A 27,908-nucleotide genomic window follows, 5' to 3' on the forward strand; every position below is an offset into this window, starting at 1 on the left:
CCGTGAACTTTGTTTATGTATGAGTTTTCATTTCAGGTATCCTAGTACAAATGAGACCTGTCTTTTATCATTTTTATTTGCCCTTTTATTTGCTCAAAATATTTGGCTGTGTCTATAGTAACCAGCTAACTTGTGTTAGGAAAAATAGTTGAAAATGTATAAAAACAGCTATATCCACATTTCAGACTAAAGCGCCTTGTAATGAGGCTAAACTAAATTAATGGTGGGCTTCATATGGGAAAGTAGTGAAAAAACAAATTCTAAAAATTTATTGTAAACATATTTGAAATTCTCATATCAAAATATTTTCAAGCTTATTTAAAAGAGCTCACACTGTTGTGAAATAATATCTATTAGTATATTTTGTATAATTTCTTAAAATATTAATTCATATTACTGACAATAATACTGAACTAAGATAATAATGTTTGTTAAAACAATAGCAGCCTTTAAGTAATATGAACTCTATTATTCAGCTTTCCTTTTCCTGGTGCATGATTCCCAAAAACCACAATTTAAAGAAGGAGAGGTTTAATGAGGTTCATAGTTTCAGGAAATTTAGTCCTTGGTTGGCTGGCTCCAAGGCAGAAACATCATGGCAGATGTACGTAGGAGAGCACTGATGCTTAGTTAACAGTACCTGGACAGTAGTGGAGGGAAAGAGCATCAGAGAAGATGTTGGAACTTAACTATAGTTCCCAAAGTCGCATCTCTAAGACCCTCCCAGACTCACCCAAGAGTGCCTTACTAATCCCATATGCAGCTCCCAAACCAACTAAGTTGACAAATAAGTTTAGACCATCACATGAACCAAGACATTGAACCTGAACTATGGCAGAGAGCAATCCCACTGCAATTGCTCAATTTACAGAAACCTCCAGGTAATCCAAGATAGTGTTTAGATTAACAGTATTCAGACAGAAAATTCAGATTAAACTAAAGCAAATGCCAGATACATGTAGAATGGTAGGATTATGAGCTAGCAATCATTTTCAATTTGAGATTCACTTATATTTGCCTGAAAAACTTTACAAAGACATGGATTAGTTAGGTTCCACCAAACAAGATAAGTGAGCATCTTTTCCATAGAGTCTTAGCTTGTTTTGTTTCTTTGTTTTAACTTTTTATTTTGAGACAATGGTAGATTAATATGCAAGTATTAGATATAATACCAAAGGGATCACATATGCTTTTCACCCAATATCTACCAATTGTAACATCTTCTCGATCTATGGCTGATAGCTGAATGCCTTCACCAAGAAACTGACTTTGATATAATTCATGTGTCTCAACATTTACACTTCACCAATTTTTCATACACTTATTTGCACTTGTGTGTATTCATGCTGTAAATTATTTCTTCTGTAGATTTCTGTGGCAGTCACCAGAGCCCACCTACTGAACTGTTCCATCACAAGGATCCCTAATGCTACCATTTTATAATCATATTCTCCTCTTTTCCTTTCCCAGTAAGATCTGTCAAGTATTCCCAAACTCTATAATTATGCCATTGAGAATGTTATATAATTAGAATTAAAGAGTATGTAATTAGGGTTACCTAGAGGAACAGAATAAATATAAAATATATGTAGAATTTCACAAAGGGATTTATTAGATAGGCTTATAGAATCTGACACAGAAAAGTCATGATGGCAGCCTGCAGAATCAGGAGCAGAGGAATCCAAAATGGCCGTCTATGTACTGGAGAGCTAGAGGATCCAGTGCTGGTCAAAGGTTGAAGGCCTCGAAAGTCACTGTAGAATCACTGGTGTGAGTGTGTTGGATGGCTGAAGAGACTGGAGATCAGTGTTCAAATGTAGTGGTGAAGATTGCAGCTCTTCTGAAAAGGAAACACTTTCTTCTTTCCCTTTTGATTTCACCCGGGCTACAAGCTTGTTGGCTGGTGCCACCCCCATTTGAGGTGAGTTTCCCCACTTGGTTTTTAGGACCGCGGTCAATCATCCACAGATATGCTCAGAAGTTTACTAATTTGCTAGGCAGTGCTTACTGAAGTCAACTTGACATAGCAGAATGAGTGATCACAGTCATGTCTTGGGCTTTATGCCAATTGTGGTGTGAACTGATAGTTTATTCATAGTGCATTATGTTTAACAGCATGTTTAATTATTCACCCATTGAAGAACATTGGATTGTTTTCAGTGTTTTAATCCCACAAGTAAAATTGCTATAACCATTTTGCTACAATTACACAAAAACTGCTTTTTGTGTGCTTAGGTTTTCATTTTAAGGGATAAACAATTGTGTAATCGCTGGATTACATTGTCTTTGATTCTTAGGTGTGTAAGAAACTTTTGAATTGTTTTCAAAGCATTGTACCATATTATATCACCATCAGCAACGTATGAGTGATCGAATATTTTCATGTGCTTATTTATAACTCCCCATGGAACTATATTTGTTCACATTTTTTAATTAGACTTTGTCCTATGTGTACTGGTAAGCACACAGAATTCTTTGTTTTTTTCTAGAATAATTTCTTTTTCATGTGTAGTTCACAAATATTTTCTCCACATTGATGCATTCTCTTTTCTACCTTTACAGAATTTTATACATAGTGAAAGCTTTTAATTTGGTGAAATTTGGCTTGTCATAGTTTCCTTTTGTGGATCATGCTTTTGATATCAAATCCACATACTGTTTTCTCATTCCTAAACTCTAGAATATCTCTGACTTCCTCCTAACAGTTTTATTTTCTCATGATTCCTTTGATGATAAGGTTAGTATAAAATGTGAGGTTTAGGCCAGCTTTCATGGTTTTGCCTCTTTATATCCAGTTGCTCCATCATCAGTTGCTGAAATGTCTATCCTTCAGGAATTTTAGTGCCTTTGTTGAAAATGTACAAAACTTGTTGGGCTGTTTGTGTGATTCTATTTCTGGACTACACTGTCTTCATAAAATGAGTTTGGAAGTGTTCCTTCTTGTACTTCATGAAAGAGTTTAAGAAAGACTATACTTTTCTAAATATTTGGTAAAATTTGTCTGTGAGCCCACCTGGTCCTGGGTTTTGTTAAAAAGACCTTGATTACTAATTCAATTTCATTTCTTATTGATCTGTACATACTTTTTATTTCCTCTTGAGTCAGTTTTAGTAGGTTGCGTGTTTCTAATAATTTATTCATTTTTTGTTTTCCAATTTGTCAATGTATTATGGGTCATAATAATACCATATGATCTTTTTATTTTTCAGGCATCTATTTTAATGTCTTCTCTTTCATCTTTGGCTTTGTTTATTTCAATCTTCTCTCTTTTGCTTAGTCTGTATATGTAGGGTTTGTAATTTTTTATCTTAATAAAAAGAACTCTAACCAGTAAGGTGCTACACACTTATAATTCCAGCTACTTGGGAGGCTGAGGCAGAAGCATAAATTCGAGGCCGGCATGGGCAACTTAGCAATGCCCAGTCTCAAAGTTTAAAGAAGAAAGGAAAGGCTGGACCTGAAGTTCAGGGCAGAGTGCCCTGTGTTCAGGACCCAGGACTGCAAAAATAAAAACAAATAAACCTCCCCAAACAAAAACCAAACAGAAGGAAAAACAAAAATCCTAGCTCGTAGGTTGGTTGAGTTTTTTAATGATTTATTCCTGTTGAAATTTTTAACAATTTCTTTCTTCTTTTGTGCTTACTCTCACTAAGTTTCTTGAAGTATACAGGTAGTTTGTTCATTGAAATTATTTCTTTTTAAAATACAGGTGATTATTGCTGTAAGCCTCCCACTTACTATTATTGCCTTGTTTTATCCATATATCTTGTTAAATTATGTTTTCAGTTTAGTTTCAACATTTAAAAAAAATTCCATTTTGATATCTGTTCATTCCAGTAGTTTATCAGTAGTGTTTTTAATATGAATATGTTTTCAAATTGCCCCATTCATTTACTCTTATTGATTTTTGACTTCCTATGATTGTGTTTGAAAAGTTACTTGAAATGATTTCAGTTTCATTAAATATGGTAAGATTTGTTTTGTGACCTAAAATGTTATCTTTTCTGGAGAATGTTCCGTGTTTGCTTGACAATGATGTGACTGCTGCTGTCAAGCGGAAAGTTTTGTGCATGTCTGTTGGGTGCATTGTATCTCTACCATTGTTCAGCTCTGTTACTTATTGACTCTAGCATTAGATGATGTACATTTCTACTATCAAGGTATTGATATGTGCTTCTACTTTTAGACCTGTCTATATTTGCTTTATTCTTGCACAAGTTTTAACATTTGATGTGTGTATAATTGTTGTATCTTTGTTGAACCAGCACTTTTACCCTTATACAATGAGCTCCATCTTTTGTGGCTGTTTTTCACTAAGATCTATCATATCTGATACGTACAAAGTCACTAATGATGTCATTTGGTTACCATTTACATGCAATTTCTCCCTCCACCTTTTCATTTACAGCTTATGTGTATCCTTAAATGTATAACAGGTCTCTTGCACACACCATAGATAGTTGGGTCTTGTTATAAATCCGTTTAACCTATCTATGTCCTCTGATCAAAGAGTTTATGCCATTTATCTCTAAAGTTGTTATTAATAATTAAGTGTCTATAATTGCCAATTTGTTAATATTTTTCATCTCTAGTTTTCTTATTCTTTTCTCCTCTTGTTATCTTTATGACTGGATGATTTTTTTGGTAGTGGTCTGCTTTGGTTCTTCTTTATCTTTTGTTTATACAACATACTTTTTCTGTTTTTGATTATTAAGGGACTCACGTTGAACACATCTGAGTTACAGAAGTGTGTTTTAAACTGATAGCTCTTTTAGTTCAATCAAATATGCAAAGACTGTACCTTACCCTCTCTATATTTTATGTAATTGGTGTCAGATTGTGTTTCTTTCTGTATTATTTTCCACTAACAAATTTCCGTAGTTATAGCTATTTCTCACCTTTTATATTTTAATTTATATATGATGAAAAATATGTATTTAAAAATACAGTAAATGACACATTGCTACTAATCTTCTTCAAAATATTCCCCCTCCCTTCGAACACGTAGAGCTCATCAATCTTGCCACTTTCTGGAGTGGCACTAGAAGTCTTTTCTTGTGTCTATAGTTGTACAGTCATGGCTGCCTTTCTATTCTGAGTCCATTTGAAATATTTACCTTTCATGCACATTTTGATTTTGGGGAAGAGTCAGAAGTTGTATGGTAATAGATTCTATAAATGAGAATGGAGAGACCTTAGAATGTCTTTATGAGCCTGTCTTTCCATCGGCTGGGATTTAGCAGCAATATTTATCATATTTTTGCTCATACTTCATAATGATGTCAGCTCACAAAAAAGGACTTCTAGAACTACTTCAGAAAGAATGGTGGGATAAGTGTGCATGAACCGAGGAAGAGTATTATGATTTGTCTTTTAATATAACAAAACACTTTTAAACATTTACTGTAGTTTTCAGTCATGCCTTACACATTATTGTTAAATGTGATTTATGTGCTAACATTATAATAGTATGCTATTCTGTGTTTATCTTTAGCAGTGAGATTTATACTTTGATACACTTTCATACTGTTTAATGTATTTTTATTTACACTTGAACTCGAACTGCTTACAAGGTAGGTCTGCTGGTAATGAACTCTTTCAGGTTTTGTTTGTTTGAAAAGTTTTTATCTGTTTCTTGATTCTTTTTTATGGAAAAAAGTAAAGCAAAATTTCATAACAAAATAATGGTAGAATAACAGTAGTTAATGCACTTGTATTGTTATTTTTAAAGTAGTTACTCAGAGTACAAGAGATGGGCATAAAATTGTTTCATCCGATATTAGCAAAATTCATCCTTTTCTAAGAGACACTAGTAGTATAACAAATTTGCATTGTTTTCTTCATTCTTAAGTGACAGTTTTTCTGTTTAAGCATTCTTGGCTGTCAGTTTTGCTTTTGATACTTTGTATATATCATTTCACTCTGTCCTGGCTGGTAAGTTTTCTGATGAAAAAATCAATTGCTAGTCTTATATAGCTTCCCTTGTAAATGACAAGTTGTTTTAGTTTTTGCAAACTTATCTCTCCAGCTTTTGATATTTTAATTCTATCTCACTATAGATGCTTCTGGGTACAATCTGTTTGGAGACTTGTGACTTTCACAAATCAAAGCATTCATTACTCCCCATGGAGTGGGAGAGTTCTAAGCTATTATTCTTTTTTTTTTACTCTTTTCTCTTTTTCATAGTGCATGTATCATTTTATTAGGTGATGCTTTATAAGTCTTTTGTTCTCTTTTCACTTATTATTTCTCTAATGGAATATTTCAAATACATTGTTTTAGGGCTCACTGATACTTCTGCATAATTAAGTCTACATTTAGTGATCTGTACTGAAAATTTCACTGTAGTCTCCAGCTCCAGGATTTCTCTAGTTCTTTTTTTCCATGTTCCTTTTTTTTTTTTTTTTGTTCTATTTCTTAAATTAACTGTCTAATTTTGATCATGGAGGTTTTGCTGACTGCAGATTATAGGTTTCTTACCTGGGTCTAGGACGAGCACTGGTTTCTTTTGTGTTCTTGAGGGTGTGATGCTGGTGGTAGAACCACAGACAGCAAGGCTAGAGCTGAGTACACAGTAGAAGGGACTGTATCTGAGTCTGCACCTGGGACTGTGATTGGTGAGCCTGCCACATGGGCATGGGCTTGCCTTCCCAAAGAAGCTTTCCTTGGTTTTAGCCTCCACTGGGATTTCTCAGCCTCCTACCTAAAACCCAAAGGCACTTTTGTCCACTGATGGTTGCAAAATCATGTCCCTGTGGGGGAAACAAAAGGGCTGAGTACCTCCTGTTCTATGTTCTTGCTGACATCACTTGCAACACTGATATTCTGTAAATCTTTTATGATTATTTTAGTGTACAACCAGTCTAAACTGGAGATTCCTTTTGTGAGTTAAAGTATCATCAGATCAGTAGTTTCTCAAAGATTATGTTAGCTAAGACATTCATAAGAATGATGTAAAAATATTCAGTTTTCTGAAATAGTGGCAGAAGTGCCAGATCTACTTCCCTGAAAGACTGGAATTGTTAAGTAGTTGATGTTATAGGGGATTAGTCAATCAGGTGTGTGCATATGTAGAGTAACCTAAGTCTTAGAGGAGACTGAAACACATACATGTATAGAAGAATGAACACATATTATTTTCCACCACGTTCTTTATACTGGAGAATTGTTCATGGGCATTTTTACATTTAAGTGACACAAATCTATTTCATTCTATTAGAATATACAAAATAGTACATAGTGTATTCAAGTTTCATTCTTGCTATTTCTGGATGCACATAAGGGTTTCATATTCTAAACATGTTACTATACATGTATGAATGTTATTGTTTAGGGTTAAGAAATTCAGATGACTTGTGCAAGTTTTCAATGGCTATCAGAGATCTTAACAGATTATTTATGTGTTCAAGATTATAAGATTAGTACAGGTCACACCAAATATCATATTCCATTAGAGTAAGGAATATAGAATATAGAAAAGGAAGCCCAGTTTTCTAGGAAGAAATTTAGGTATTTTCCTTCACTGAGAGTTACAACACCCAAGGACACCCAGATTATGGTTTTTCACTATCTATTTACTACCAATCTAGAGGGGTGTACTCACAATTTAGCCTTGTAACACTGCTGGCATTTTATCTTTATCACATTTCCTGTGAAAGACAGCTATTTTGTTAATTTAAAGTTTACCCTCATGTAGAAGGGGATAGGTTTTGCTAATTTTATACTAAAATGCTATACTGTCATAAATCACACCAAACTTTACTACAAAAAAGTTTGAATCAATTTACTTTCAATTAAGATTAATAATAGTGTTATTTTCCTAATATCACTAATATATAGTATGGTCAAATATGCCAAGCTTTCCTTTATGATTTTGGGAATTTGTATAAAGATGATGATTTTTCTCATCCAAGTTTCTAAACATATTTAAATAGCTTCTACTGTCATTTTTATCTTTTATGTAAAGACTAATGTTTCAATAATCTCTCTGAGGGAACTTTGTGTCTACTTTGTATCTGCAAGTTGACTGGGGCATTGCCCTACTTCTCTCCCTGGCACCAAGCTCACCCTGGGAGTTCCCCAAGGCAGGCTTCCCGTTTAATTTAGAGCTCCTCAGCTTGCTCCTGAGAATTGTATCCCTGCACAGTAGGCTTAGAGCTCTTTAATTAATTACCTTGCCAATTGCCCCAGGGGCTACCCTGGTTCCCAAGCTAGACTTTCTCTGATCCTGGGAGGTTTGGGGTGTTCTATTTGGAAAACTTTCCTTTTTTCAGACGTTCCTATTGAGTTGTCAATTGCTTACCTCTGTGGGGTTTCCTTTCCAATTAAATCCCATCTGCTTTATGTGTTTAAGAAATTCTCCTTGTCCTCGGGATGGAATCCTTCTAGTTTTTCTAGGTAGCATTGGTTCAGAGGTAGCATTGGTTCTTTTGTAATATCAAAAACTTTTTGGCAAGAAAATAAATGAAAACTTATGTAAGTCATCTTGACCTAGAAATGAATGGTAGATTTTTTTAAAAATATTCAATTTTCGAGCTCAGTATCAGTGCTGAAGTCCTAATGGGATTAGCATTCAAAAGATATATTTAATATATACAATGTAGATTAGATGTGCAAGAGTAATTCCTGTCACACATTTAAAATAACATTTTACATGTTCAAACATGCAGTTGAGTCAAAAGAATTAATTCTTTTAATACTGGATTTGAAGAAAAAGTTCAGTCCCTAATATGATTACCCAATAAAGGTAAAAGAGTTTAAATTATTAATAGTAATATTTTAAAAGATTGCCAGAGGCATGACTAGATAAAATTATTATTTAAAACTACAGATTTTGAATGAAAGCATAATTTAATGTGTCTTGGAATAACAATTTGAGACCTATCTTGAGAAAAACTCAATTACGAACTATTAATCTGTGTCTCATAACTGCAGTGATGGCGCTGATGCCATCATGGCACAGATAACGAGCACCAAGCAATGGAAGCTCATATATAGAAGGTATGTGGAGTCTTGGAGTAAATTTTCTGGGAACGGTTATGGTTTGGATCTAAAGTATACCCCCAGTCTCAAGTTCAGAGGTAGCGATGGGTCCCTGGAGGCTGATTTGGAGGAGTGTATACTCAATCCTAGCTCCTCGCTTCTTTTGCTGCCTGGCAGCCATACAGTGAATAGCTTTCCTCCACCTTCTTGTTCTGCCATTCCCCATGGTACCTGGAACCAACCAAGCATAGACGGAACCCACTGAAACTGTGAACTCAAATTAACCTCTTCTCTCTTAAGTTGTGTGTATTGGGTATTTTATTCCAGTGACAGGAAAGTGACTAATATGTAAACCAATGTCACAGCACCAAGGAGATTGTCATGAGTCCATTGGGAAGTACTGGAAGATGTGGCCCTCTGCTCAATAATAGTAACTGCATCGTATGAAATTTAATTCCATCAAAGCTAGAAATATTCACTGGTGTGTAAGTAATTACATCATGAAACTGAAGATAGGAAAAGCCAGAGACCAGGGACACTACACTTATAACAATGCCTATTATGTTTGAAATTACAAATTTTATATTTATAATATACAAACATTAATTGCTATGCCAGAGAAATGTAAGAACTCCTTAAAAATACCATATCGATTTTTAGTCTATAAGTTTTGGATGTAATATTTTGGCACATATCTCAAATTACACGGACTCAGATACACCTGTAACAAATCTTGCTTTCTTTCATTCTCTTGGGATAGATATTCCCAGAGCCATGTACAGATACTGAATTGAATCAATTTAAGCTAATAAATATGTACCATGCTCCCAGGAGGAATAAATTGTGTGCTTGGTTTGAGTTTTAGGGATTACAACTTTCAATCACAAAATCTCCATTGAAAGATTTACAACATAAGTGGAGAGGAAAAACATATACTGGATAAACCACAAAAACAAAAGAAACGTGGTGAGCACAAGTAAACAGTAGGGAGAAACGAAGGCTACTTTGAGCATTTGTACGAAAGAGCTGATATTTTCCTCAGTTCTTCAAAGAGGAAAATGCTTTCAACAGGTCAGTCCAGTGAGATAAGAGAGAAGGGAAAGTAAAGAGACCACGACTCAGAGAGACTTTCCCATGAGAAAGGACTCCAGGCAGTGCGGCCCAGTAAGTGTGAGCTGAATGTGCTTGGGAGTGGGTGATGTAAAGGAGCTAGTTTATGCAAATGTTGCCCAGTGGTGTGTAAGTTTCAAACTGGTCATGACTGCCCTTTAAGGAATTAAGATAAAACATTTTCAAAAATAAATTCCAAAACATTATTTGTTATGTAAATATCAAGCATTTTCTTGCAAATGAGGCTAAAGTGGAACATTTACATCTTCAACTTATAAGCAACGCTGTACTGTGTAATTTTCCTGTATCTAACCTGAATTAATAACTCAAAGATGTTTGTAAGGAGGTTTTACTGGGATAACATTGTTCCGCTTTTCTATATTAATATTTATATTTAAATGCGAATTATAATGCAGTATTTTCCTATTATGAAACACAGCAAATATTTTCATGTATGCATCTTTATTTCACTTAATTATATGATATTCCTTTGAAGTTAATAAATGAATTTAAAAGTATAAATATTTCATCAACAAATATATGCTTTAAGTTTTTCTAAGGAAAAGGTACCAATTTTCATTAAATAGCAATTTTTTTACCATTTTACTACCAACATGTTCCGGATTGACATTTTATTTTATTTATTTATTTATTTTTTTTGGTTTCTTTGGTTTTTCTCGGGTACCGGGAACCGAACTCACGACCTTGCGCTTGCCAGGCAGGCACTTTTTGCCGCTGAGCTAAATCCCCAGCCCGTGGATTGACATTTTAAATGTGTGTATGTGTGTGTGCTGTATGCCTGTGTAGAAAAAGTATTTGTAAATATGCCGGGTATGAAATGATATCAGGAATCTAATTTATTGGGTTCACTGAGGAATCTGCTCCGTTACTGGTACTACTGTAGCTACACAATAAACATGTGTTGAACAAATACAGTAAGAATGCTTGTCTTTTGTAGAACATTAAAATAACATAATATGTTTTAAAGGAAACTGAGGAGCTATGTCTCAGCGACAGAGCTATCACTTTGTAGTAACAAGGCCCTGGGTTCCATCCCTGGTGCCACAAGAAAAAAAAAAGGAAAGTGAAATCCCTTATAATTCTGTTATATGTGAACACACAAAACACTTTTTTGAGTATCATTCATGTTATATTTCCACCTAAACTTACAAAATGCTATTCATAACTTGATTTAAGCCTAAGACTCTAATAGGTGAAATGCTGTTTTGTGACTTTTGATGGCTTCATAAGTATTCCAATGTAAGAAAACTTTGTGTTGATTTTATTATGGTAAATGTTATGATTTTAAAAACTATTTTGTATAATGGAAATTTGGCCTCGGAAGTGTACATTGTGATTGTTTATTTTCTGATGAAGAATTTCAACTGACTATAAATGTGTGTATTTTTATTAATGTGTTGGATAAGGGTGTATTTATTCATAAATATTATTGAAGGATTATTGTAGGTGCCAAACATTCTAAGATGAATACTTAATAGGAAGCAGAAGTTATATTACACTGACATACTGGAAGAATTTTATTTTTCCTTTTTCTCTGTTGGGACAATCTATAGCCAAAATACAAAGGGTAAATAAAGTTCAAATATTTTCCTTAAAATTTATTATTTGTGAAGGAAACTATTTGTACTCACTGAGGGACTTGGTGTGGAATATTTTCCTTTCTTTCTATATGCCTCAGTGTAACAGTAAAAGTAGAATAGCAAAACTCATAAAATACTTTCAAAAGACAATTGTTTTAGTTCCATCTGTAACTTCATTACTTCTCTCCTCCCTGGGAATACCCAATACCCTGACTTAAAGTGTTGTAGAGTTTCAGTCCATGGTCCTCTGGCTCCAGGCAGGATGGCATGGCAGAGGACTATGGCAGAGAAGGAGTGCTCATGGCATGTGAGAAACAGGGAAAGGAAGAGAGAGAAAGCAGAGTCTGAAGAAAGGATCTGGGAAGAGAGATAAACCCTTCCAGGTCACACTCCCAGTGACCTGACACTTCTGACCAGGCTTCAGTCCCCAGTATCACATTTAAAGCTAAACTTATCAGTGGACTAATCCATAATGATCCATGATCCAGCCCTGATGATCCAATCACCTCTCGAAAGCCCCACCTATGGGTGCATGATGGGATATCCAGATGTAAACCATAGCAGATTGTATTATGGTCTGATTGCTTTTGGATTATTAATAGAAAACTTTAAAAAAGTTTATAAAATATGCATTAAATTACTTAGTAAAGAAGAGTTCTAAAGTGCATCTTCCAAAAGTATTTTTCCAATAAATAGGATTGCCCCAATTAAGAAAAAATGCATTTAAAATAATGCATACTGTGTTCTCAATAATTTGATTGGAAATTTGATTAGAAATTATAATTTAAAATGTTGTAAAAGGATAGAAGATTTCTAATGAAATAGTGATTTATTCATCTTTTTTCTCCTGCAAGTAAAAACAGAGACTAAAAAGTACTATTTTTTAAAAAACTAAAACCAACTTCCATGTATCATCTGTGTCCTACATCATAGGTAGCCTTGTGAGCTAATTAGTATAAAGTACATAGGCCTAGGTCTGCAGAAATTCTCTTTTCCTCTATGCATCTGCAATACATGGTGAGTCAGTCACATACATTGCCTACTTTATTCCTCCCAAATTTCCTGGAAGGTGAATGTGGAAGGAAAATTGGAAGCGTAGGTGCCTTATTGAATGTCACATGGCTAGCAAATAGCAGGAGCTGAGATAGGACCCCGCCCTTATTGGATTTTAAAACCTGGAATTATTCTTCCATTCACAGCAGCTGTATCTTAGTAAAGCATGATTTTCATCATTAATAGTAACATTTGCGGAAGATTTTGACTGCCAGATGATTTTAACTCTGCAGAGTGATGGTGTAAGACGCTGAGGAAACACAGTAAGGAGAGGCGCAGAGGCAGGGCTCAGGTTTCAGGAGGCCATCTGTACCCCTTGTCTGTCTCACGTCTTTAGCAAGTAGCTAAGCAATAATGAATGGCTTGGAAATGTTCAAATTCCTGTCAGCCCGGCATGGCTGAGGGTACCTCTCATTCTCATTTTCTGACTTTGCAGTCTTCTAATAGAAATTTTAAAATAATTACCTTTGATTTCACTCCTCCACTCCCTTTTCTCCTTAGCTATAAACCTTATTTTTAAAAGTATCTTTTCATTCTGTCCCCTTTTCATCATTACTGCTGGTGCTTAGAGCCAAAATCTTTTTATATCTTAGACTCACTCTCCTGTCTTCTCTTGACTTTGCTAAGCTTATTTTCCCATTTTAGACCATGACTTTGCTAAGTCACAGTTCTGACTCTACTCATCTCTTTAAAAATCACTACTGAAACTGAATATAACACGAAGGTAGTGGGTAATGCCATTTAGGCACAAACACAATACACAATTCTTCCTCTGGGGCCACTGATACAAATTCTCCCCCACTATTTATGCAATTATTTGTTGTTCTTTCATTTCCCTGCAGAGCCATTTCTCTGAGTTCCGTTCATTCTCTGCTTTCCCTTGGAATGCTCAGTTCATTTTGTGCACCTGGAAAAGGCTTTTGAATCTCTCAATTGCAAGCCTAAGTATCTATGTGTCTTTACTGGGCCCTGTCCGCTCCTTACAGCCTGTTAAAGTAATCATTTCCTACTTGCTGTTAATGGACTATTGAATATTTATCACCCCTAGAACATCCAGTGCATATCATCTCATTCTGTCTCATTCCCACTTGCCTGAGTTCCTTGTGAGCAGTGACTGAATTTAAATAATTAATACTACTGTAAAAATTTTAGTTCATGACACAATACCTTGTACATCATATATTCTCAAGAAATAGCTGCTGTTTAAGAATATTTTCTATTTTATGGAGAGAAAAGAATAAAATTTATTATACGGAAATGAAAAGGAACAATTTTAAGTCCTGACCTCTAGTATAATGAAATAAATCAAACAAAGTTTAATTTTAAGATCCTTTCCCTGGGAGTTACTTTGCTTTCCCAAAATAACTTTCTTTGCAGAAGTTTGAAGGCAAGGTGTGTAAGTTCCAAAATCTGAATGTTTCTGTCTTCTAACACCTCACTGCTATCTGTGAGACAGTGCTTTGCCCTGAGTGCTTTTTTATTAAAGTTTTAATGTGTACAGAATATTTTTTTACTTATGTATCTAGTACCTCTCACCTTCTGTTTATACTATTTTTTGAACTACACTAGTTTAAGTAAACACTATTTAAAGTCAATCTGGGTGGACTGGATTCAACGAAACATAAAAACTTAATCCAGGAGCAAAAGCAAAGCTTTATTATTCCAACAGTTGCCATAACAGAATACTGCTTTTTATAGAGGAGTATGATAACTGAAACTTTACAAGTTAAGGGATAACCACCACCAAAAATGAAATAGCAGCAAAAACCAAAGCACTGGATATAGATAACTACATATAAGCAAACATTTTAAAAACCATATTTTAACATAAACTCCCAATGGTCACCTTTAAAATCGCAAAACTAATTTGTTATAAAATATTTTTCACCTTTGTCAACCAATGACATTGAGTCTTGCTTGAAATCACAGTTACACTTTAGAGTTTGATTTTCAGAAGAAAAAAGAAAAGAATTCTGAGAACCTTCCTGTCTTACAGTCAAATCATAGATGTTAATAAATATTAAACATATTATCAGGCGCTGTGCAAAACACAAGTATAAAGTAGTACATAACAGACGTCATTCAGTGGGAAGAAATGTAAATAAATGACCTCAGTGCTACACAATAAAAGCTCCATAAAGTTAGATCCAATGCCACTGAGCAGGTATCGTCAAATCACACAACTTCTGAAGGCAGTGCAAGCCATGGAGAATATCATGCAAAGAGTGAAGTCATATTGTTTGAGGACATACCCCAGGCTTATCTTTAGTTTACTTCCTACATTACGTTTGAAGATTATTTGAAAGTGTTGGTACCAAACTCTGAGCTTTACACACACACACACACACACACACACACAGGCACACACACACTCTTTCAGAATCTTTAGAATTGCATAAATGAGTATATTAATTACATGGATGTTAGACTATTGAACAAAGTAGTAAAATATATTGTAAGAAGCATTAACATTTTTTCTAGGGTGTGAATTCAATTCAGATCCAACCTAAGAGGCCAAGGAACTTCCCAGAGTGTAGGGTAAAGTGGATCCATATATCACTCTTGCAAAGGTTTTTGGAGGCAGCACATACTGGGTCTGAGAGCTGGGTCTGCAGCATTTTTCAAAATACCATATTTGAGGACCACATGTCAGTAACCCTGAACTGGCCACAGTGGCAGTCAACAAATGCTACAAATCTCTCTCTCTCTCCCTCTATCCTCCTCCTCTCTTTCTTTGTCATTCTGTTCCTCCCAAGAGCTGGTCTGCTGCACAGCACTGCGTAGGTATGATGCCGGGCTATCAGTATGATAGTTGAATAGCTTATCTCAATAAACTTTTCCACTGCTATCTGATTAGAAATGTCCCTTTGTCTGTTCAATTGGGTGTCTTGGTCCTTTATGACAATGTTTCATTCCTCCCACACAAAGGTTGATTTCACTGAATCGAGTTTCACCCTTGAGACACGTGTGAGTGAAGCGTCATCATCCACCTCCTATTTACCACTATCCCATTAGTGCTCGAAGTTGGAATGTAACACTGCTGAACCTAATATTGAGCTTTCTTTCTTGTAAAGCTTTATAAAAAGTCATCAATTATTCTGGTAAGGGAGCCTTGCCGGTGTGGCTGTTGTCACATTGTACTATTTTTACTTTTATTAGCTTAAAAAAAAAAATCCTAAACCAGATTGTCCCATGAACTCTGGGCTAGTTCCAATAATCCTTCTCACTATGAGTGTCTAATTACATGGAGTCAGTGATTGCTAAGTAAACCATTGATAACTCATGTCAAACAGAATAATTGGGCTTTATTTTTGTAGATTCCCAAATTTTAAACAATCTAACCAAACATAGACACTAAATAAACACACTTGACACTTTCTTCAGTTGGTCCATTCACCAACTGATGGATACCAAAGTGTCTGTATAATTTCCCCATAGTACTGAACACATAAAGACAGGACTCCAGCAAACCTTTAAGTTTGCTATGGATACAGAGAATATTCTTGGCAAAAGAGTTTCTGAACAAGGAAATGATTAGAGGTCTTTTGAGAATGGCACACTGGTCTACATTTCAGTTTTTATGAAAATTCAAACACAAAATGATGCAAATATCTTTTTGAGTAACTACTGTGCTGTTGTCTAGGAATCACATTTTTCATTCTGCTTGGTGAAATGATACCTTGCCAAAAGCAAAAGTAATTTGTAAAGTAGGATTCTGTTCCATCCCCTGTGGTTTCCTAAAAATCATCTCTACTATACTGAGAAATTTAAACAGTAAAGTAGTGGCATATATATATATATATATATATATATATATACACACACATATATATATACATATATCTGTGAAATGTTCAGAGACATTGTATTTGTACTATTATCAGAAAAAAAAAAATCTGAAAATCTGCCAGACAGGGAAGCTCATTTAAATATCCCCAAGTTGATATTTAAGCAATGATATGAGTTCTTTGAGAACAGTTCTCTAGTCTACTGAAAATCTGAGAGTAATATAACGTAAAACTGTGTTCCCCTAGGTTTAAGAAAGCCTGTGCTGTATATAGGCCATATGTTTCCATGTCAAGAATGATTACCATAGCCCTTATCATGTCTATAATGGAAACTTGTACAAATGCTTGAAATGGGTTATTTTTCTTACTATACTGATTTAACGCTGAGCTTCCAAATTATACTTTATTCATACCCTTCCATTGTTAGAAATCACTAAGCATTATTACTTAGCTCTTACATATCCATTTGTAATGTAAGTTACCCAGTTCCATGATTCCCAAATCATCGCAGATCATAGGGAACATATCGGACACCTTTCAAAAAAAATCACAGGCTGTCAATCCCCTGTAAGTAGATTCTGATTCAAGATTCCTCTAAGCAGACTATGAGCCATATGGGAAAGGGGAGTGGAGAAGGGATTGTTATGTCAGGGGTGTGGTTAGATGTCTTTGGGTTTATGTGTGTGTCTGCATGTTACACAATACTTCTCAGATGGTTTGGGAAAATAGGAATCTAAGTTGCTTTTAGTAACTAGACATGCATAAATTTGAAAATAGAATGTTCTTATGAAGTTTTGCTGGCAAAAAATTAGGAAAAAGACAAGAATAGAGTTTCTTTTTTTTCTCAGTTGGGAATGATGTCTGTATCTTATAAAATAAGAAGATAAAAATCAAGTACTAAAATAATAAAAACAGCATTACCTAGCTTTCTAAGGGCCTTCTGGGAAGACATAAAGAAGGAAAAATTAGAAGTTTCTGGGACTACGTTCTGCACAATACTCTATGACTTATTCTTGGGAGAGATCTATGCTTAAGGCATGCTCTTTCTGCATTATTTACTGTACCACCACTCACTGTGATATGTCACACTGACTGCATAAGAAATACCCAGCAGATTAGCAAACCATGCTTTGAAATGAAACACTAATAATTTCAAAATTCCAAAGTTAATATAAAAAAAAGACTTCAAGACAAAAAACCCCATTTAAAACCAACGTCCACTTTTATTCATGCTCTCTCATGGAGATCTAACCCACCTACCCACAATTCCAACACAAAATTTGTTAGCCCTGTACACAGAATATTAAAACACATCCAAAGCCTACCAACCTTTCAGGAAACCCAGGTTTACTGTACGAATGTAGATTCCCTAAGCCTTCCCCTTGCCTGCTGACTTCCCTGGGGCAGACGGCAAGGGCAGGGAGGAGGAGCTCCGCAGTCATCTACCATCACCCGCGTCCATCCTCAGGCGGTTTGCAGTTTTCAGCTTGACCCCGCCTTCATTCCTTCAGTTCAGTTCACATCCATCCCCAAACCTTCTATGTTCTGCTGTGTGCTCGCTGAGCTAGTTCTCTTCCTAAACTTTGTATCCACTTTCTCATTTCTTTTTTTGTAACTTCCTCCAATCAGACTTACTGCTAGCTAAGCTGTAGGACCTGTGGCTTGGGTACTGTTTCTTTAGTGAGGTTTCCTGTTTTTTTTTTTTTTTTTTTTTTGCTGTAGTAAAGAGCCTTAAGGCATCTTTCCGTCCCCTACACTCTCGGTTCTAATGAATGTTTCATCAGAAGGGCTGGCACTGGTGCATCGGTTGTGATCATATCGAGTTATTGCATAGTTATGCTGCTACTGCTGCTATGTAGTTCTTAAGGGCAGCTGCTTAAATTCACCTTCAGGTAACCACTTTCCTGCAGGTCAGAGGGCTCGTTAGGAGGAATTGTGTCATTAGCTATAGCTAAATTGAACTTCTCTGTGAAGGGCTAGACCCTGAGTGTTGAGATAGTGCTCCAGCTCAGTTATTCCCTTCCTTTTGTCGGGTAAGGGCGCTCCCACTCCCACTGCTTGCCATTATAATCTGTTTTGGATGGTAACCACCTACTCATCAGAAGTATAGTTACTGCTCATCCCCATCGTGTTTGTGGCTTTGAACTTCAAAGTCTGATGTCCCAAACTCCCCCAGCCCAGTCCCTCTACCCTGAAGTAAATTTAAAGGTTCAGGTAAATACCTCAACTCTCTCCAGTCCCTTCCACTTACACCTTGACAATCCAGATGTATTGTTTTACACACCAGCTTAAAAAAGTAGGGGATCCATTCAATTAGTTCTATGTAGAACAAATTATAATGTGGATTAAATTCTGTTTTTCATCCTAAAAGGAAAGAAAGGGTGCTTGTACCTTGTAAAAATGGCAATTTTTGAAACTTCAAAATTTTAATGTGGGTTTTAATTAGTGATCTAGTACTGTATTTGGATGAAAAGTATTCATGCATAAAAATCAAACTAAGGCTCGACATGTAATCCAGTACTCTGGGAGGATGAAGCAGGAGGACTGCAAACTTGAGCTCAAACTGGGCAAATTAGTGAAACCCTGTCTCAAAATAAGAAATGAAAAGGGGTTAGGGATATAGCTCAGTGACAAGGCACTGGGTGCAAACCTCAGTATGGAGAAAAAAAAAACTAAAACTAATGTGTTTATAATTTGAAGTTCATTTCAAGATTTATATGTTTGCAAGAATAGTGTTAGATGAGCTAAATCTGATTCACTTTTAAGTTCAAGTCTAGATTTCTTAGCAACTCTTTCAGGAATGTATTATATTCCCTCAAGGGAATGAATAAAGGTTATGTGGGCCATTCAGGGGTGTTAGACCTTCCACTGTATTGGACTGTGTTCCTTTGTGGCATCTTTTCATATATATCCATTCTTTCCTATCTTCTTTCTCTCATTTCCTTCCTTCTCTGTTTTCTTCTACTGGTTCCCCAATCCCCTTTCTCTCTTCCACCTCTCTTCTCTGCCCCTTCCCTCCTCCAGTCTCCCGTGTTTCCTCTTTCCTTCTGCATTATCCTCTTTACTGACATTCTTTCTACTTCTCTGTCTCCTCCTATTTCACTCTCTCTTATTTCTTACTTTTTAACCTCTTTATTTGACTCTTTCTCCTGTATTCTACACCCCTTTCTGATGTCTTTTCAGTGTCAGCTTTTCAATCTTTTAAATACTAGAATTTATCTTTTGCATGCCTATTTTTGAAAAGTAGCCAAAACACAGTACACTTAAGAGTAAAACTAAATGAATTTGCATCATATTGAACTATGTAAAAAGAGCCTCAATATTAGTCATGTTTCCACAAAAATATTTCTTATTTTTATCTGTGTATTCTTAAAAATTCATTGCCTGCATCTTTTAGTTATATAAGTGATTTTCTGCTTGGAGGGAATATTTTCTTTTTTTGAAGATTCTGCTTAAAATACCATAGAAATATAAAGCATAAAATGAACAAAATAGTAGCTATAGTCCTTTAATGAAGACATTTATCATCTAGTGAAGAAATATTTTCATAGGGGCTGGGGATTTAGCTCAGCGGCAAAAGCGCCTGCCTGGCAAGCGCAAGGTTGTGAGTTCGGTTCCCAGTACCGGAGAAAAACCAAAAAAAAAAAAAAAAAAAAGAAATATTTTCATAAATATGTGCAGAGGATTCTAAAAACATTATGTCCAGACTCTCAATGTATTTTACTTTTGTATATACATATTCTCTACTTTGATCCAGGAATTATGGTTTATGTACATACTCATCCTCATGGTCACCTTCATCATCACCACTCTATTATAATAATTTTACATGGTACAACAACAATTTCTTGCATGTCTGTGTAGTTCCTCTAGTCTTCGTCCATTGTGTATACATTGCTAAATGGCTTCTTACTAAACAGTACGATATACCAAGCCTGTAAAAGGATTTGAATTGCATAATCGCAGGACAAAATCTTTCAACAAAGTCTTTTCGCTTTGTGTAGGTAAATGATAAAATGTAAGGCTTCTGCCTACAGGTTTGATTCTTTGTTGGAAGCACCAAAGCAGTATACAATATTCACATGCACACACACGTAGACACACAGGCTCACAAGTGAATGCATATGTGCTCATTACAAGCCCTTTCCACTTTTGTTCACCTTTGAGGCCCAGGATTTGAGTTAAGCCTCTAAACAAAGAGAGGCCTCTTTAAATTGGTCTCCTAAGGCACAGTGGCAAGGTTTGCTGGTAAGCAGCTCCACTCTCCCTGCAGATGGAAGCACTTTCAGTGTCAAACAGGTCACTCCTTTGGAGACCAGCAGAAGCTACAGCAGAGCTTGCAGATGGTACTGTATCAAAGAGCTCAGCATTTAATTACAGCAGTCTCCAAAATGATATCACCCTGATTCTCCAGTGTCTCCACTGGTCATCAACTTACAATTTAAAATGTTTCTTACATTTTAGATAAGGTTTGCTTAAACTATCTCAAAGGTCTATTCCATTTCTAAATTATTGTTAAAATTAATGAGGGGACAAATGAAAGAAATTAGCAGAAAAAAGTAATTAGCTGAGGAAAATTTTACCTTGTATTCTCTTTTTATATTATTCTACCACACAGTTAAATGTCAGGATTGAACAGAGCTACCCAGATGGCTTTTATCAGCTCCTCATTAGTATGCGCAGTCACTGTTGAATGGGAGACTAGGAAAGTCCACTCATAATGCATTAATCCTTTTGTTTGTATTTAAAGGGATATCTCTTGACTGAGGAAGGGTATGAGGATATCGTTTGTAAGGAGTGAGCAGATTTAGTCCTATCAACCAACACCATTGAAATACATGAATGCAGATTACTTTTTTCTGTTTGTGAGAGACTAACAAGCATGTGATTAGGGTAATTATTCTTAGTTGACCTAAGGAAGAAGTAGTGATTAAAATATTACTTTTCTTCTGTGTAGATACATTGTTCAAGTGTTTTAGTGCATGTTTGCATCCGTATTCCTACCGGCATCCACTTACCAGACCTGTTTGGGTATTTTATTTTATGATGCTTCTTATCTCTTTCTTCTCTTCTCATATTTCTAGCTCCTGTGCTCATTATTCCTACTTTTCCTTAGACCAGAATTTTTATTTCTTCACACACAAAATTCAAGTGCCATTATTCCTGCCTGTGAAAGGCTGCATCTGATCCGAGAAATCAATTTTAGTAATAACAGAGCTGAAGATGGTGAAAGAAAAGGAAAAAGCCACTAGATTCATCTTAATGACCCCACTTTCCTTTAAAAACTGAGGGACAGAGTAGAAGGAGCATGAGAACCAATAGATTATTAACTCTTAAGGAAATGATCAAGGAAAAATATTTAAGGCATTATAATTTCCTTGCCTTGGAAAATAGTAAAGATAATGCTTACTACGTAGAATTGTGATTGACTGATGCAGCACACACAAAGTTCCTATCACAAAGTTATAACATTTCCTGGCTGTTTACACTGAATTTCTTCCCTTGCTCCTAGTAGTTTTTCAGGGTTTCTCCTAGCTTAAATTGTGTTTTCCTAAAACCTGGATCTTGTCATGTGTTTTATAAATGCCATAATAAATATGGAGTCATCTATGTGATAGAAACAATATGTTACTCTGTACAACGTGATGGGTGTGGTTAGTGTTCAGTAAACATTTCTCAAGCTGAATTGGGTATTTGTGTTGTTTATCAATTAAAGAAAATGAAGAGTATATAAATATATGTAGTAGAAACTAGTATGTTTTAATAAATACTTTTATTTCAACAAAAAATATTCATTCTTTTTCATTTAATGTGTAGTCAACAAGTATCCAGCTGGTACAATTGTTTGGGTTTAACTATGTCATGTAACTATCAGGTGAAAAGGAACTGAGCCACCTTAGTGTACATTAACTACTCGTGTGTCCAGTGAATGTCTGTGTAGTTACTTCCTGACTTGTCTCTTGTCTTGTCACATGTCCTTCACGTGTCTGCACTTGTTTGGATATACCAGTGGTTACATATCCCATGTTCTGCGCTACCCATTGCATGAAGTGTCTACATTTTACTGCGTAGTACCTTTTACTGTGTGTTGTCTCTGGGACTTTGATTAATATACTAATTCCAGGATTCTACAAAAGCTTGAATTGTGTTTTCACCATCTTGATCATAATATTGTTGTCTGTGCAATGTTTTAGTACTAATAAATTAAATATTTATACAATTTTATTAGAAAGTAAAGATGCAAATTTTCTCTTATATTGAATAATCCTTAATTCAGCAATTTTCCAGTTGAGCTGATTAACATATTTTATCAAAAAACAAAAGGTCATAAATGAAAATGTAAGAATGAAAATGAGCTCTTCATTAATATTCATGAAGGTATTCTGTTTATGTCGATCAATAAAGATTACTAATGTTAAACTGGACATAGTGGCACTTGCCTGTAATCCCAGCTACAGCTACTTGGGGAGTTGAGGCAGGAGGTTCACAAGTTCAGAGCCAGTTTGAACAGATTAAGGAGAACTTGTCTCAAAATGAATTTAAAAGGCTCAGTGTGATACCTTGGTTTCCATCACCCATATCAGAAGCAAAATAAAGATCAGTAACTTTTGAATTTTTCTATATTAATGTTTAATTGGCTTAGTTTTAATATAGAAAAGCCACACTCTTACAACTAAAATGGTTTTAATTGAAAAATACATAAATTTTTAGAAATCTTCCAATATCCAACCAGTGAGGATATAGTTCCTATTAACACTTTGGTGAATTCTGATCCTCCATTGACACTTGTCATTTGATTCTAATGCTTATTTTCTGTGAGCAGGGAGAGGAAAGATGATATTTGAAATAAATCTATGGTTTAAGCAGCCTACCAAGCAGTCCCTTGCTGGTGTGGGCACTTCTGCTTTTTGCATTTGACTTTCTTGGGGCTCCATCATGCCCTTCTAATGTATCTGTGAAAGAGTTTCTCACATGATACTGCGTTCCTTTTAAGTTGGGTTCCTTCGACTTCTACCCTGATTCCTATCTTCTCCTTCTTGACTACCTTTCCTGAAAATGTAGAAGAGGCCAAGAAGGCTCTAAGTGGTACAGTCATTTTTGAATAGTTCACTCCCGATTATCGGCTGCTCAATTTGGTACACTGGATTTTCAGTTCTTTGTTGTAAGTTTTTTGGTCATAGGTAAAATTGTAAGGGATCAAAGAAAAACCTCAACGTCCTATGACAATATAATTCCAGTGTTAAGAGATGAAAGTGTGATTTATTTATTCATTTTCTCTTTCGCTATGAAACTTAGTTATGATTTCTTTATAGGCTTTAATCATTTAAGAGGTTTCAATTATTATTACCACAGCACTATGTTCTCATTGAACTTCATTTTTAATAATTATAATGATGACAAGCATTTCCCTCTTAATTATAATCAGATCAATTTCAGGCTTAGCTTTTTTCAAAAACTTGCCATTATATGACTCTTTATTCATAGAAGTCTTTTATGTCTATTTTCATTCATTGTCTCTCTCTCTTCCTTGCCAAAGAGCTGAAAATTGCCTTTGTAAATAAATTCTTCATTCTTGTTACAGAAAACAGCTGTCTTAATTTTGATTGTTCTTCCCAAAAATTTTTAGCAAAGTTGTTACTGTATATTTCTCTCTCACCTCCTTAGAGACGTATTGAATTCCTATTTCAATATCTGATACATGGGAATAAAGAAGGTGCCCAAGAATTTTCACGAGTAATGTATAAATTAACTCAATCATTATTTTCAACAAATTTTAAATGTCTTTCCTGAATGTTGCTTATTTACCAGACAGAGTGCTATCTTTGCTGACAAGGAACATATAGAAGCGCAGCAATAAAAGAAATCCAATCTCAAAATCACTGATAATATTTAAGATTTCAAATATCACTCTTCTCAACTGACATGCTGTGTAATTACATCAGAAGTGCAGACAGAAGTTTTTCTAGAGTGATCCTCCTTCCACAGAACTGAATAATTTATTCCTTCTTTGCTCTTTTCAAAAAAATATTTGAGAGAGAAAAAACAAAATGTGCATTTTATTTCATTACTTAACTCTATATTATTATTTCTTTATAAAATATTATTACTTTTTAGCAAGTGTTTGTTGAGAAAAACTTAAAATATATTGTGAAAAAACCCGCAAAAAACAACTGCAAAGAAACTATGCATGCAGGTGCTAGTCCATGTCAAATTCAGTTTTAATACCATCTGGGAAAATGAGATCCGGAACAACAACAAAAAAATGACTTTTCCTGTTTTTTTTCTGAGCAGCGTATGAGAAGATTTAGGTCAATATGTAAATGCTTGTGCACATGAAGGGGAAGCATGCAGAGGTGGTTCTGAATGGCAAGCCACCAGGGAGACAGTGAAGAAATTATTAGATAGTGGTAAGACTGCCATACAGAAAAGAGAAAAGGTGATGCTATAAGAGATGACGTCTCCCTTCCACACAGTTTGGTAGCATCCTAACAGTTATTTTGTCATGAATGTAGGTCATTTTTCCACTTAGAAATTTGCTGCAGGAGTTTCCTTTCATTCAGTCAACAGATGCTGAATAGGACCACAGATTGATTCTGTCTCTAAATTCTCTCAGTCTGCTGCAGTAGTCTATATTTGGTTAGAAGTGACCTATTCTAAGTAGCACATGTTCAAAGTATCAAAAACAGAATCTATGCCTGTGACTCTTAATTTTTCTCCTATTGTATTGAAATGTACTTTGTAGAACAAAATAATGTTTGTCATTTTTGGAACACATTGCTAAAAAAAAACCAGTATTTCTCTGCTTGAGTATTCCCCTTGATTACAGGGTCAGGAACATTTAGCATCATTGGAAGCATATATGTGGGAATTCTTGCTTGCACCTGAGATGGTCTTAAAGTTGACTTACCTAAATAGAACGTTAATGGCTATGTACAAAAGCCTCTGTAGAACTGTGTTTTGTGCTCAGTGTTCAGTGAACAGTACTGGAAGGTGCTGTCAATCTTTGTTGGCAGATAAAGTAATTATCTTGCTATTCCAGTAGTTTCTAAAAGCTGTATCTGTGCCTTTGTCTTCTCTTTTTCTCAGTACTATCTGTATGTTAGTGGATCCTAAAATAACAATTAAAATATCTCCATTCTCCAGCCCTCCTTAATTCTTCTAGCCTTATGTCCTATTCTGATGTTTGGTGCATGACACTGAAACTGCCTTCACAGTATCAACATTTCAACATTTCTCTCCTGTCTGAAATAAAATCTACTTGGTAAAGGGAAAGTGTAGTGTATATTAGTCATCAGCTGTAGAGTCTGAAAGGCATTCCAAAAGTATCTGACAAATAAAAAAAAGAACACTGCTTTCACATCTACCATCACATTGCAATAATTCAGTGATCGTGATCCCAAAATGTGAGACATGATGAAAGCTAGAGATGATTAGACTAAAATAGAATTATCTTTTCCAAATGATTTGCTCTAGTTACTTTAAGACAGAATCTGCACACAGAACCATACCTACTGGATAATAGCTTTCAGACTTTCATAGCTGGGCACAGGCTGAGCCCATGAGCAACTCATACAAGGTGCTGTGGGACCCGCCGGAACCCCTTTCAGAGCTACCAGGAGCTCTCCCGTGACTGCAGTCATCCCGAAAAACTGATTCAAAGAAATAGTGAGCAAGGTATCCACGTGTGAGCTGTGATAGTCTTAAAACATAATTTAGAGTGATTTAAGCTAACAATGTATGTTTAGAAAGACAAAGCTAATTTCTAATAAGACATTCACTAAAATTTTGTTTCTTCTTTCTGAACCTGCAATACATTTCACTTTCTAATTTGTGAAACTGTGTGGGAAAATAGTGTGATCATATTCCTACATTAATTCTGCTGAGCCAAAGAAGAAATCAGAGGTGAGATTAATTTAATATTCTAAAGTCTTTAAGAGTTTATTTATGAACTCTGCTTAGTGTTCAGTGTGACAAATAGGAAGTCTTTTAGTTTGTTTCTTTAGCCCTTTCTCCATGAGGACAGGCCTTTTGAGGGTATGATCTACTACTGTCTCCTCAGCAACTGGAATAGTCCTTGGGACACATCGCAGGTTCTCAAAAGCATCTGTTGAATAAGTTCTTTCCTTTTATAAAACATATTACTGTACAGGGACTCTTTTCCAAAAAAGTAACCTTAGAACCTTAGGTAACATTAGAAAGCATTGTTTTTAAAATCTGAACACCCATGTCTAGTTAGTTATATCATAATTTTGATAGAACCCCATGTATGTGGATATTTAGTTCATTCTGTGTTTCCCTAATATAAACTTCATGATGTTGAACACTATTTCAATTATATGGATCTCCTTAAAACAAATCTGAAGAAGTAGTATTGCTAACTCAAAATGCATAGCAAATTTAATATATTGCCTCTTGCATCCAGAAGTGTGTTACCACCTTAAACATTCACTGAAGCATGCAACTGTTTCATTTCCCACGTCCTCTCTACCACTTAATATTAACATTTTTAAAAAGTGTTTTAAAACTTCATAACAAAAAAATTTGAGCAGAAACATTTAAGCACCTCAAGATTGTTTTTTGATGAAAATGTTTTATTTTTCTCAAAATAAGTACCAGTAGGAATTGCTGAGGAGAGCAAATTAATTCTTTGGGCTCACATTCTTATCTTACCAAAATGTCTCAAATCCTGTTTTATACATTATGTTGCTAACGGGCCAATTACCCTGAGCATAAGGCCTATGTTGTAGAGAACTGGCCATCAGAATTGGTCATTATATTGGTCACCATCTGTTCGTATATATATATGTGAATATCTTGTCACTTACGAGGCGAGATCTAGGGATACAAATAACCATTATCATTTTCCTGATTAAGAATATTTTCTTTATCCAAAAAAGAAGATTATTATATATTTTAGATAATCATTTTGATACGCAAGTCCTTCAAATGTTACCAAATTCTTTAAATCAAACATAAAACATTTAAATGTAAGAACTTGGATACCAAGATTTTTGGAGGCTGGCAGAGATTTTACGACATATTTAAAAGTATTTCATGTGGAAGACTGTCATGCCTGAAAACAAGTAAAATGTAATATTGTTATCAATAATATTTCTGTAAATAACATGAATTGATTAGTGCACTTACCTTGTATTTTGCTCCTTTTTTTGGCGGCCTCTTCACTATGTTGGAGTAATTTCCTCAGCAAGTCTTGCTAGCGGGTAGTATTGGGCTTCCATTACAGAAACCCGAGTCCATGAGCTTATTTTGTCAGACCTTGATGACTGCAGGGAACAGGCACGAACCCTGCTCCTCAGACCCTGGTTCTCAGTTGTTCCAGGAGTCACAGCAAAGGGTGCAGCAGGGTGGTGGC

At 35.2% G+C, this 27,908-nt stretch overlaps 1 long non-coding RNA gene across 2 annotated transcripts; it reads right to left on the reverse strand.

The window, feature by feature from the left end:
* Nucleotides 1–1,589: 1,589 nt before the first annotated feature.
* LOC102017639 lies at nucleotides 1,590–27,908 on the reverse strand. Of its 2 annotated transcripts, XR_259842.1 has the most exons (4): nucleotides 27,683–27,908; nucleotides 8,303–8,444; nucleotides 6,481–6,752; nucleotides 1,590–1,840 (listed from the first exon to the last, which is right to left on the reverse strand). It is a non-coding gene; the product is annotated as an uncharacterized LOC102017639 (long non-coding RNA). The 2 variants fall into 2 exon arrangements; XR_001232696.1 differs by lacking the exon at nucleotides 6,481–6,752.

This window comes from Chinchilla lanigera, unplaced genomic scaffold (genome assembly GCF_000276665.1).
Source record: "Chinchilla lanigera isolate Chin_1 unplaced genomic scaffold, ChiLan1.0 scaffold00009, whole genome shotgun sequence".
Taxonomy (NCBI): domain Eukaryota; kingdom Metazoa; phylum Chordata; class Mammalia; order Rodentia; family Chinchillidae; genus Chinchilla; species Chinchilla lanigera.